General features: G+C 47.5%; 1 long non-coding RNA gene across 1 annotated transcript; it reads left to right on the top strand.

The window, feature by feature from the left end:
• Positions 1-8,866: 8,866 nt before the first annotated feature.
• LOC113489028 lies at positions 8,867-11,580 on the top strand. Its single transcript, XR_003400002.1, has 3 exons — positions 8,867-8,959; positions 10,027-10,147; positions 11,289-11,580. It is a non-coding gene; the product is annotated as an uncharacterized LOC113489028 (long non-coding RNA).
• The last annotated feature ends 266 nt before the right edge of the window (positions 11,581-11,846 follow it).

Below are 11,846 nucleotides of genomic sequence, written 5' to 3'. Positions count from 1 at the left end.
GAGTCTCAAAGCCAGAGCTGACATCAGAGCCTTTTTAACAGGTCAAAGGCTCGTATAGCCTCCTTATTCCATTGGAGATTTTTCTGTTGAGTGGCGGTTAGTGCATATAAAGGTTTAACAAGCAATCTATAATTATAAATCCATAGTCTGCACCACCCAGTCATTCCCAGGAACGTTCGCAGTTCTTTCACTGTCTGTGGCCTCAGAGTCTGGCAGATCGCCTCCTTCTGGGCTCGTCCTAAAGTTCTCTTTCCAGCACTGATTTCATAGCCCAGATAAATCACTTCGCATTGCATCACTTGGGCCTTTTTCTTGGATACTCGGTGAACCTAAAGTCCCCCAAAATTTGAAAGGCTTACCGTCCAAGCCATACAGGTTTCTATTGTCTTGATGGCAATTAGGATGTCGTCTACATACTGCAGCAGCCTTCCCTCTTCGGATGGGGTTGGGGCTTCCCACAATTCGAGGTCTTTTGCTAGCTGGTTACCGAATATAGTGGGGCTGTTCTTAAATCCTTGTGGCAGCACCGTCCAGGTTAACTGAGTCTTCCGCCCACTCCTAGGATTTTCCCATTCACAAATATTTCTGACTGGCTTCGAGGAGAGAGAGGCAAAAGAAAGCATCTTTGAGGTCTAAAACAGTAAACCAGATTAGCTCGGGAGTTAATTTTGTTTACAAAGTGTATGGGTTTGCCACCACTGGGTGGAGATCTATTTGTAAAAATTTTTCTATAACTGGCTGGATCCCTTCCTGATTTTCCTTTTAAAGGGTATTGCTTAATTCTTACCGGTTGTTGTCCTTCCTTAAGTTTTACCCCTCCGGGTGAGGCATTCTTTGCCCTTCCAGGCGTGTCAGTGGCCCACACTCTGGGATACACTTGATTGATAATCTCCTCACTGATTTCTCCTCCTGTGGGGATACTAGTTAGGGACAAGCTCATGATTTGTATAAGTTCTTGGTCATTTACCTCCAGAGTAATCTCTCCATTGCTAAAGGTAATAGTTGCTCCTAATTGTTCTAGTAAGTGTCTTCCTAGGAGCTCTTTTGTGGAGTAAGGCATATACAGAAATTTGTGTATGCTTAACTGCTTTCCCAGTTTAAATTTCAAAGGTTTGCAAAAATAGTAGCTAGTAGCTCCCTTATAATCATTTCCAGGGCAAGCACTAAAGGATCTTATGGTGGAACTAGTCCACAGTCCCTCTGCCACCCCGGGTGATTTCGGAGGGTAAAGAGCATGTCTGCGTAAGACACGTCATCCTACTTCCCTTCCCTCTGTAAAAATAACATTAATTGCAAAAACGTGTTATAGTCTTATGGTCCCATTTAGTGGCCATTTAGCTTCTTCTAGTTTGTAAAGTGGTCACCACTGATTACAATATTTAATCAGGATTTTTTGCTTTCCGTACTTCCCCTCACGGCTATATCTTTCCAGTGCATGAGTATGCAATCCAATGGGCTTTTCTTTACGATTCTTCCCTGCTTATTCCCTATAATTGTTCCCGATACTCTGCACACCTCGATCTCCTCATATCGGACAATACCACTTAAATCAACAATGCACATTGCTAATACCCAGGCTTGATGAAAATTACCAAAAATAGGAGCATAGGAGCACAGAGAAAGCAGGGAATTCTCTCACGAACCCAGTCTGGTACTACCAGTTGCCCAGAAGGAGCTGTGTACAATCCTTCTAGCAGGTATAAATCATTTTTCCGTGCCGACCATTCACTCCTTCTACACAAATAATCCAACCAAGTCTAACCCAAACCGACAGAGAAGGGATTCACTTTCCCATCTCCGGCTCATACAATATTTTCACAAGACATACAAGGACAGGGTATTATTTAAACAAACATAAACTTCTCATAAACTTCTCATTTATCTTGCAGCAGCTGCCTCTCACTCACACAGCGGCAGCGGCGTCTCACTCACACCCTGCCCCTGCAGGTATGCAGACACACAGACACACAGCAGCGGCTGCTCTCACTCACACCACACAGGCACACAGACACTTAAAGGGCCCATCACACTTTTCACTCATACCACAAAATATACCGAGTTTAAACAATCAGTCCGTTTGTAACATATATCATAAACCGTTCACAATTTGCAGTCAGTTCAAAGCCAATATATCCACAATTAGTGCACTATACAATGTCCTGACACAAGATCCTGCAGGTGACGGTAATTACCAGTACCCTGCCCAAAATGCAAACTGCCTCTTATATACCAGTCATCGGTAGTTTGCCCCAAAAGATCTTACTTCCCGCGGATTCCCAAAGCCAAAACCAAATGGGTATACCCCTCCTCGGGACTGAGCCGTGCGCCAGACGTCTCTGTGCGTCTTACCAGCAGCCCGTTACCCTTGTAATCATACCTCTGTCCACGAACCAGATGGTCCTTGTCTGCTCCCGCAGTGGACAGCTCGAGCGGAGTTCCTCCGAGAAGAGCTCGGGGTGCACCTAGGACGTCCACCCTCCAGCAGTGTCCCGGCAGCCGAGCAGAGATAGGTCCCATCCGGGGTGCCAAGATGTTTTGCGGAGAAATCACTCTATAACTTTTGGAGTTATAAAGTAGGTATGTTTATTCAGCGCTGGGCACAGGGGGGTTTGCAGCTCATCGTCATGTGCATCGTTTGCAGCTCCCGTCCAGCTTATATGTTACAAAGTAGTGCATGTTCATAAAACGCCTATACATACCCCCGCCTCCCCTCGCTTCTCATGGTAATCAGGTCTCCTCCACTTGTGCCTGCGCGATGAGCTCTCCAAGCTCCGGGCTGGGGTCGCAATCTCCTGGGGAGGGGTTGTAAAGATGAAGTACCTCTTCTTCCTTGCTGATGAACTTTTCACCCTGTCGCTCTGAAATTATACAGCAGTTAAATAATCGGTATGGACCCTATGGAAGCAAAATTACTCGAGCCTTCTTAACACCTTCTTCAGAAAAAAACCCGAAGAATGAGCACACCTGGTCCTCAATGAAAGCAGGACAGCCTGTGGTGGCAAAAATACCAACTGTAGAAACAATACCAGTAACCCTGGTCAAGCCACGAGGACTTCTAGCATGGGATGCTATTGATAATAATGGAATAAAACAAAATCAGTACTGGATGGATTTATCCAGCATCCTAAAGGGTTAACCTGAAGTGCTAAGGCTTGGGCAATAGGCCCAAGTCAGAGCTAATCTATAAATGAACTCTGTATATTTTATAACTGATAACCAAACATGCTAACAGGTATTATACTAAGTTATAATAAACCACCTATCCTGATGTAAAGGGTGGAAGTGTTGAAGCCTGATCAACAGGCCCTGAACCAAAACTGTTAACTTAGAATGTAAACCTTACTGATGCATACATAGAGGATGTCTTGAATGTATCTTTCCTTCCCTTATGTATGTGAATAGAACAACAGAGTCATGGAGGCAGGTGTCTGTCACACAGACCTGATGTGAGACCTTGCACATAGTCCCATCAGATAAGCAGAGAAATCCTTTGGCTTCTTCCTTGAGCCCTGGCCAGGCTCTGGGGGGAACCTAATGTGAGATTGAAACCAGATGTTTCCACTTGAGTATACAAGGCTGGACCCGCTCACAGCGACTTTGGAAGACTCACCTATGGGTGGACGCACCATGTAAGACTTCCCATTTGCGGGGAAAGGCTCCCCAAATCTTCACTGTGACTGGGGCTGCCCAGCAATTGCGGATTTGGATGATAGTAAAGTATGCAAGTGGTGATGTATCTTTCTTAATCACTATTCTCTCCCTGGCAGTAGCACTTTGATGCATTACCCTGTATGTTCCTAATTGTTTAAGTGCACTATTCTGTCTTATCGTATATTTTCCTATATTATTATTATTTTGAGTAGATACACCTACTTTTTCACTCTGTGGTCTGAGTCTAATTGATATCCCTAATCAACAAAACATAACCTGTTCAGTCTTCCCCCCCGCCCCAAGAGTTCTCTTTTCTTTCCTTTTCAGAAATAACCAACTCCACCAACGACATCGTGGAAACAAACACCACATCCAGCAAGCCTATCAGCAGCACTGTGGAAACAACCCTCATCTTCAATATAAGAACCTCTGCAGCATTGTGCCTACCCATTTACATGCTATATGCACAGAAAACTGGAAAAAGATTCTTATCATGGTCCAGCATGATATAGAAGAAATACATCAGCTGCTAACAAGTCAAAAGGGATGGAGAACATCGATGGTGGGAAAGTTTATTTGGATGGTCACCAACCACAACAGGACTGTTTAATTCCATGTTGTACCCGGTCATGATTTTCTTAATTCTAATTTTAGTATGTTTACTGCTCATAATTGTGTTGTATATTAAGGTTTGGAGAATGGTTAAACAAATTGCTCAGTTACAAAAGTATCCCCATGTGTATACTATCCCAAAATAATTTATTTCTCTGAAGCTAATCAAACACAAAATTTCCTTCAATTATAATTAGATTATGGCATCCTCTGTTTATAGGCATAGAGGCAAGAGGCAACCATACTGCCACTCTATGGACAAGATGAATTGCCTTTAGTCACGGGGTGGATTGTGGTGGTGCAATTCTTACCCCTCCCTGCCCTCCTTGTTGGGCTGCTTGGTGCCAAGTGTGATTCCATCCACATTCCCCCAGGCCATACACCAATCTGTGGAGATAAGGACTGATAACCTTGAGGAGCCTGGCTCCTGCCCCTCCCAATTGCTCAGAAACTGTTATAATGGCCCATCATCTCCTGATGACCTGACACACCTGTGCCTGGGATGTGATCAGATGGAACAATAACAGGGTTGCATGTTACTGAAATTCTTGTGCAACTGCTGGAAGGCACCAGATAGTATTTGACAAAAGTCAATTATCTTGGACCCTATAAATTGTGACCACCAGAGAGACCCTTTGAGCTCTCCTGGATTGCAGCGGGCCTGTGACCAGCATCTCCCCTGAGCAGGGACGCCTCTCAGGTGTCATCTGCTCCAGACGGAAGGCCAGGGTGAAGTCCCCCCGCTCGAGTCTCAATTATCGCCTGTTGAGGAATGCCAAGGCATTGGGAGTATTTGTTCTAAACTAGAGAGGGAAATTTTCTTTGAGCTAGCTTCTATTCCACCTCTTTATTGGGGGAGGTGTGTGTGAGTACGTACCCTTACCCTTGTTCCTGTGTGCTTGTCCCTTTGGTGTTCATTTTACCGAATCCAAACCCTTTGTTTCTGTATGTATATGTCTGGTTTCTGTATGCGCATGTACATATGTGTATAAATTAAGGTACCGTTAAGTAAGTTAGAGTGAATCTTGTCATTTTAGAACCTCAGTCGCTTTTCTTTCTGAGTTATTTTGTATTGACAAATAGTTGTTAGTTATTAATAAATCTAGACTATTTACCTAAATTATTACCATGTCAATACTTCCACCCGCGACACCCTTCTGCAGGAAATTCTTACTAGTATCTAGTCTAAACCTTCCCTGGCGCAACGTGAGGGTATTACCTCTTGTCCTACTCTTATTACTTGGCTCAAGAGACTCACCCCCCCTCTCTGCACCCTCCTGGCAGGGAGTTGCAGAGGGCCAGCAGGTCTCCCCTCAGCCTCCTCTTCTCCAGACTAAACCCCCCCAGTTCCCCCAGCCACTCCCCAGCAGACCTGTGCTCCAGACCCTGCCCCAGCTCCGTTGCCCTTCTCTGGACACACTAAAGTCACTCAATGGCCTTTTTGGGGTGAGGGGCCCAAAACTGAACCCACTCATCCAGGGGTAACCTCACCAGTGCCCAGCACAGGGCTCAGATCCCTTCCCTGTCCCTGCTGGCCACGCCAGTGCTGACACAAGCCAGGATGTCATTGTCTTTCTTGGCCCCCTGGGCACACTGCTGGCTCATTATCAGTTCCCCCCCAGGTCCCTCTCTGACTGACAGCTCTCCAGCCACTCCTCCCCAAGCCTGTAGCCCTGCTGGGGGCTGTTGTGGCCCAAGGGCAGCCCCGACATTCGCCCTTAGTGAAACTCCACCAGTTGGCCTCAGCCCATCACTCCAGCCTGGCCAGGTCTCTCTGCAGAGCCTCCCTACCCTCGAGCAGATCAACACTCCCACCCAACTGGATGTCATCTGCAAACTGACAGAGGGTGCACTCGATCTCCTTGTCTACATCATCAATAAAGATGTTAAACAGGAGTGGCCCCAAACCCAGCCCTGGGGGACACCACTCGTGACTGGCCACCATCTGGATTTAACTCTGTTCACCACAACTCTTTGGTCCTGGCCATCCAGCCAGTTTTTTACCCAGCAAAGTGTGTGCCCATCCAAGCCATGAGTAGCCAGTTTCACCAGGAGAATGCTGTGGAAAACAGTGTCAAAGGCCTTACTCCTGAGCCCATCTCACAGCCCCATTTCTGCTTCAGCCCTGTCCCAGGAGAACTGTAAGGCTGGCAGTCATAAACTGGGGCACAGCCCAGCTCCACAGCCACGGGGGTGTTTGTCTGGGCTGGTTTTGGACAATGCCATGGCCGTGTTTGTCTGCCCTGGCTTTGGACAACCGCAACTGTCACCCCCTGGGCAAGGAGCTGGCCGACAGGCTTTGAGCTGGTCGGCCTGGAGCCTGAGACTGAAAGCCACGGTGCAACCGGGGAGCAGCAGAGCTCACAGCCCAGCCTTCCTGATGTCTCCAGGAAATTTTCTTCTCTGCTCATACTGAACTTGTAAATAGAAGAACGACAGGGGCAGGTTCTGATTTAAGACACAGTGAAAAGAAGCAGCCAGGAGATAAGGGAGTGAGTTTCTCCAACTTTGAATAAACAATGTGTGTCTTCGCTAACAACTATACCTTTGAAGAGCAGTTAAGAGTAATAAAAGGGGAACATCCTGTCCCCCAAGACACCAGATGCTTGGAAGATTGTCTGAGAAGAATTAATTCAGCAAGAATCAGCAATAACTGGGGGGAAAGATAAAGGTGTTGGGGGGGGGGGAGGTGATGAAGGGAGACCGTGACAACTGACTCAATTCAAGGCCAAAAAGAATTGGCCCCCCCATGCCTCTAAGGAGCATGTGTGCTAATTTACACAACAAGCAAGAGTAATTTAAATATAACTAACCAACAGGAGATGGAATATCAATTACAGACCCATGAGTGCAATCTTAGACAGGTTTTTACTAATCATGTAACAAGATAAATAAGCTGTAATTCCTTTGTGTCGCAGGTGGAATTAGCACCTAGACCCAATCTTTGTGCAAAAAGGCCTTAAACTGATAGCTCTGTGTGTGAGATTGGCTTTTTTGCACACAGGGTAATGAACACTGAAGGACAACAAAAGCCCTGTAAGAGTTAACAGAAAAACACACTATTCCTATTACTGTAGTAACAAAACTTGCTGGGGGGCTCCCGGGGGCTCTGGGGGTAGGGCTGCCCGGTGCCTGTGCCCCAGGGGCTCTGTCTCCTTCCCCCTCCCCAACCCAGCTCTCACTTTACTCCTGGGCCTGCCCTGGCCGGGCCCAGCTCCAGCTGACCAGGAGCACACACGCCCACCCCCCCCGCTCCCCAGGCATCCAGCGGGCAGGAGAAACCCCGACACCTGCCCAAGGGCCCCAGGGGTGACCCCAGTACTGACCGCAGCCGGGCCGCAGCTGGAGCAAAGGCTGCAGCTCCCGAGACCAACATGGCCGCCGGTGAGCCCCGTGCCCAGGACTGCAGCTCCCAGCATGCCCCGGGAACCAACATGGCAGCCCCGTGCCCAGGACTGCAGCTCCCAGCATGCCCCGGGGCGCCGGTTCCCGCGGTCTGACCCTGCGGGGACACCGTCCCCCGGCCCGGCCCCACCCCCGCAGCCCCATGGCCGCCTCCCCGGGCTGCTCCGGCCGGTGGAGCAGGGGAGAGGCGGGGGAAGAGTTGAAGGAGAAGAAGAAGAAGAAGGAGAAAAAGAAGAAGAGAGAGGGACAGAGCGGCAGAGAGGGGAGGGACAGGGCGTTGGGCTGTCTGGAGAGGGACGGGTGGTGGGCAGAGGGATGGGAAACGGGCAGTGGGACGAGGAGAGTGGGGGGAGCTGGGCAGGGAGTGGGGGAAGGAGAAATACTGGTGAGGAGCCGGGCAGAGGGGCAGAGCAGGAACAGTGTGGAGGGGAAGGGGACAGCGGGTGCAGGAAGACAGAGAGGGGTGAGCCTCAGGACAGAGGGACAGAGAGAGGAGAAGGGCAGGAAGGAGGACAGAGGGACGGACAGACACAGGCAGGGCGAGTGAGCGGGCCGGGGGGCGAGAGACAGCAAAGGCACCAGCAGAGTGGAGGGACAGAGACATGGGACAGGGATCAGGAGAGAGGGACGGAGGGGAGAGCAAGGGAGAGGCAGGGACAGAGAGCAGGGCACGGAGCAAGAGAAGATGGAAACAGTCCCAGGAGACTGAGAAACAGGGTGTGGGTCAGGACAAGGGGCTGAGAAGGACACAACAGCGATGGCCTCCGGGATGGAGATGGAGGAAGAGCAAAAGGGGATGGGGAGCAGAACAGAGGCCCAGAGAGAGGGCCCAGGCAGCTGAGCAGGGTTGACAGGGGGGAGAGAGGGGACAGGCTGCAGGAGAGAGAGGGAAAATAAGGCCAGGAAGCAGCACATGGTGACAGAAAAAAGAGGACAGGGAGTGGAAGAGAGAGATGTGGAGAAAGGAAAAAAATAGCAACAGGCTATATCATGTCTATAAATTATGACAAAGGTGTTGGGGGCACCGGTTACCTGGAGGGATACTGAATGTTATGTGTAATCTGTGATTTTTAACGTACTACAAAGTGAGTAATCCAAACTTGTTTTCATAGATTTGAATGATAAACTATTAATCCAGCATAGCATAAAACAGACCTGTACCTGTTACTACGAACTACTGTGCTTCAACTTTTTTCTTAGAGTTACTGATGAAATGCACATCTAGTGCCAAATGAAGAGAACTTCCTGCTCACGCTCCGTGCAATTAAACTGTGGGCAAAATATGAATAAGGTGATTGTTCATAATCTTTAAGCTTTTCAGAGACACCTCATGCTGAAAAGCTAAGACCATTAGAAGTACTTCAGCTTTGGATAGCCATTTAAGTGACAGTTTTCAAACAAAACCCTGGTTTTTAGTTTTGATTCAAGGTCTGTCCATGCGGTGGAGTGGGTGTGGTTTTTAATGGGAGTAGAGTGGGGAGAAGAGGGGAGTGCCTACAAGACAAGGTGCTTTACTGCTTATCAGGAACCTGACTACAGATTGTAAAAAAGACAAGTTAAGCGTAAAAGCTTGATCTATAAGGAATAAGGAAGTATTGTTTGGGTATGCGTCTAGAGCAAGTGCTAGAAGAATGACAGCATTTTTTTCTTAAGGGAAGTTGGAGTGAAGCAGTAGCTGTAGCAGTGTAGGCAAATTTCAGAGTAGCAGAATTTTGGGAAGTGGTGTGGGAATGATCCTTTTTCTCATCGCTGTTAAGGACCAACAGTTTTGGCCTCATGGCACTGCAATAACAACTGACTTTGAGGCTGAAGTGTAGTGAGTATTCTATAGATTGTGAAGTTGGTGCTGCAAATTTGAAGGAATATCCTTGGGTATTGAAAGACTACAGGCGAACTGCAGTGTATCTGCTCTAGGACAGGGCATTTTCTCCAGCCTGCTGGGATTTCTTGCTGGGCTTTCCTGGGCAATGCTGGTAGCAAGAACATGTCCGCTCTACCCAAATGCTTTGGCTTCTGCTCTTGTGAACAAGTTCTTGGGTTTGTTTTTTTTTCACAATGGTAAGAGCTATTGTTTATTCTAATTTGCAGAAAGAAGTAACACTTCTAGAGGTAGTTCTTCATACAAGATTTATGTTGACAACATTTAGTCCTACCCTGAATTACATGGCAGTTTTAGATGAACAGTTACTGGCTTTTCTTATAGAGGGAATGGCCAAATCCTGCGCTGCTGACACAACCCAAAGACAGCAATCTTAATTTACCACTGTAGGACCCTAGGGTGTGTAAACATTGACTTCAAAAGCCTTTAAACTTTCTTCTAACCTGTTGATACTAGGCACAATTGTTTTAACATCCCAGGTGAACCCCTCAGACCAGTACCATGTAATGGGGATCTTCGCCCCAGGCTCTCCACAGCAGGACACTGCACACACAGGATCTGCATCAATGCCAGCAGTAACGGGAGAGGAGATCAAACATGGTAAAGTCCTTCCTGTGCTTGTTAAGAGATTTTAAAATGTAATTCTTGCTATATGAAACCACATCATCTGAATTGGTACCTAAGCACAATTCACAAGGGAAACGGTCCTGCCAGCATAGCGCTTTTTGAGCAGCAACAGTTCAGTGTTTCAAACAAGAAGACATCAGAGCAATTAAAAAGTGAAGAGTGAACATGTATCTGGAAAGACAGTGCCTGAAGAGGCAGTTAATTTGGAGGAAGGAGAGATTGGAAGAGATCTCCAGGTCCATCAAAAGCTGACTGATCTCTATAGTAAGCAATGAGGGGTTGGCTGGTTGCTTCCTCCGATTCACGGAAACAGACTCTACAACTCGAACAGAGTTATATAGCAGGTATGTTTACTCCAGCGCCAGGGTGCAAGGAGATTTTTCTCCAAAAGGTTGCATTCCAACAGCACATTTTACCAAAAGCTTATAGACTGTGAATATACATATTAATTGGATTACATAGCACAAATATCCATATGCATAAGTGAGGCTGGGTTAGTTCGAGAGGCTGATGTCAGCCGTTTCTCTTTGCACCTGCCCATTGCCTCCTGGGGGGCGTCTCTGGGGGTCTGTTGGAGGAAGGCTCATAGTCTTTCTCACCTTGTACTTTTCCTCAGAGATTCTCTTAGCCAATTGCTTGAACAAGAAGAGTGGTTCCAGAAGGTTTACCACCTCTGTCTTATCTAAAAACACCAGTATACTGGTTTTTACCACCCATACATGGCTGTCTATCCTCTACAAAAACAAACTTGTGAGAGGGCATCTGCTTTCAAAGGACACGTCTCTTATTTTTGCTGAACACAGTAGCCCTTGGTAAGCTTTCACAGAACGGTCAGGACAAGCAGGATTATTAAGCAATATTCAGAAATCATTACAAGTTGCTATAAGTAAATAAGTTGCAAAGCAGGTGGTCATTTCCTTGTATCACCTCCTTTCTTTATTTCCCTTGGAAGGCTGTTGCAGAACCCAAATCTTCTAAGCATTAAGACGTTTTCTTCCAGTTTGCAGCTTAAAGTTAGTCAGGACCAGGCAGTACACATTTTTTCTGGTGCTCACACCCTTCAATCTTAGTCACTGTTCTCCCTAAGTGTTATTTCCCTCTCCTGCATTTACAGAAGTCACCCCACTCTTCACCCACTTGCTTTCCTGGCCCGAGCAAATCCCGCACTCCTGACATCAGCCCTCACGTCCGTCTGCCATGTCCCAGCGATCCCCGCAGCTCTCCTCGCCAGTTCTCCCAGGGACAGTTCATCTTTCCAGTATGTGAAGGACCAGCAGGGCCACCACATCAGACGAGCTGTGCTGTCGTCAGGGGCATTAACTCCCTTCTGCAGCTCCTGAAAACACTGTGCCTGACACACGGCGCTGCAGTGCTGTCTCATGCCCCCATCACACTGTTGGCTCCCAGATGCCCTCTTGTGCTTCCCTGGAGCTCCCTGTAATTTGTCTTCCCCCTCCTCGGTTTTGACCAAAGAAGGTCCAACTTATGACTCAAATTCTTCCCACTCTTCTAAATAACTTTGGGGGGGTCTCAGCTTTCTGCCCTTCAGATCAGTAGCTTATCATAACAGGAGAAGGATAGCACTGTTTTTCCTCAAGTAAGCAAAAACTTCAACTGTTTGTTTAAATATAAAATTAAGAGGAAGGGAAAAAACCAACAGCTAAGTGGAAAG

Source organism: Athene cunicularia, assembly GCF_003259725.1.
Source record: "Athene cunicularia isolate RWA chromosome 26 unlocalized genomic scaffold, athCun1 chr26_part2, whole genome shotgun sequence".
In the NCBI taxonomy this organism is placed as follows: domain Eukaryota; kingdom Metazoa; phylum Chordata; class Aves; order Strigiformes; family Strigidae; genus Athene; species Athene cunicularia.
This window is presented reverse-complemented; position numbering and strand designations above follow the sequence as displayed.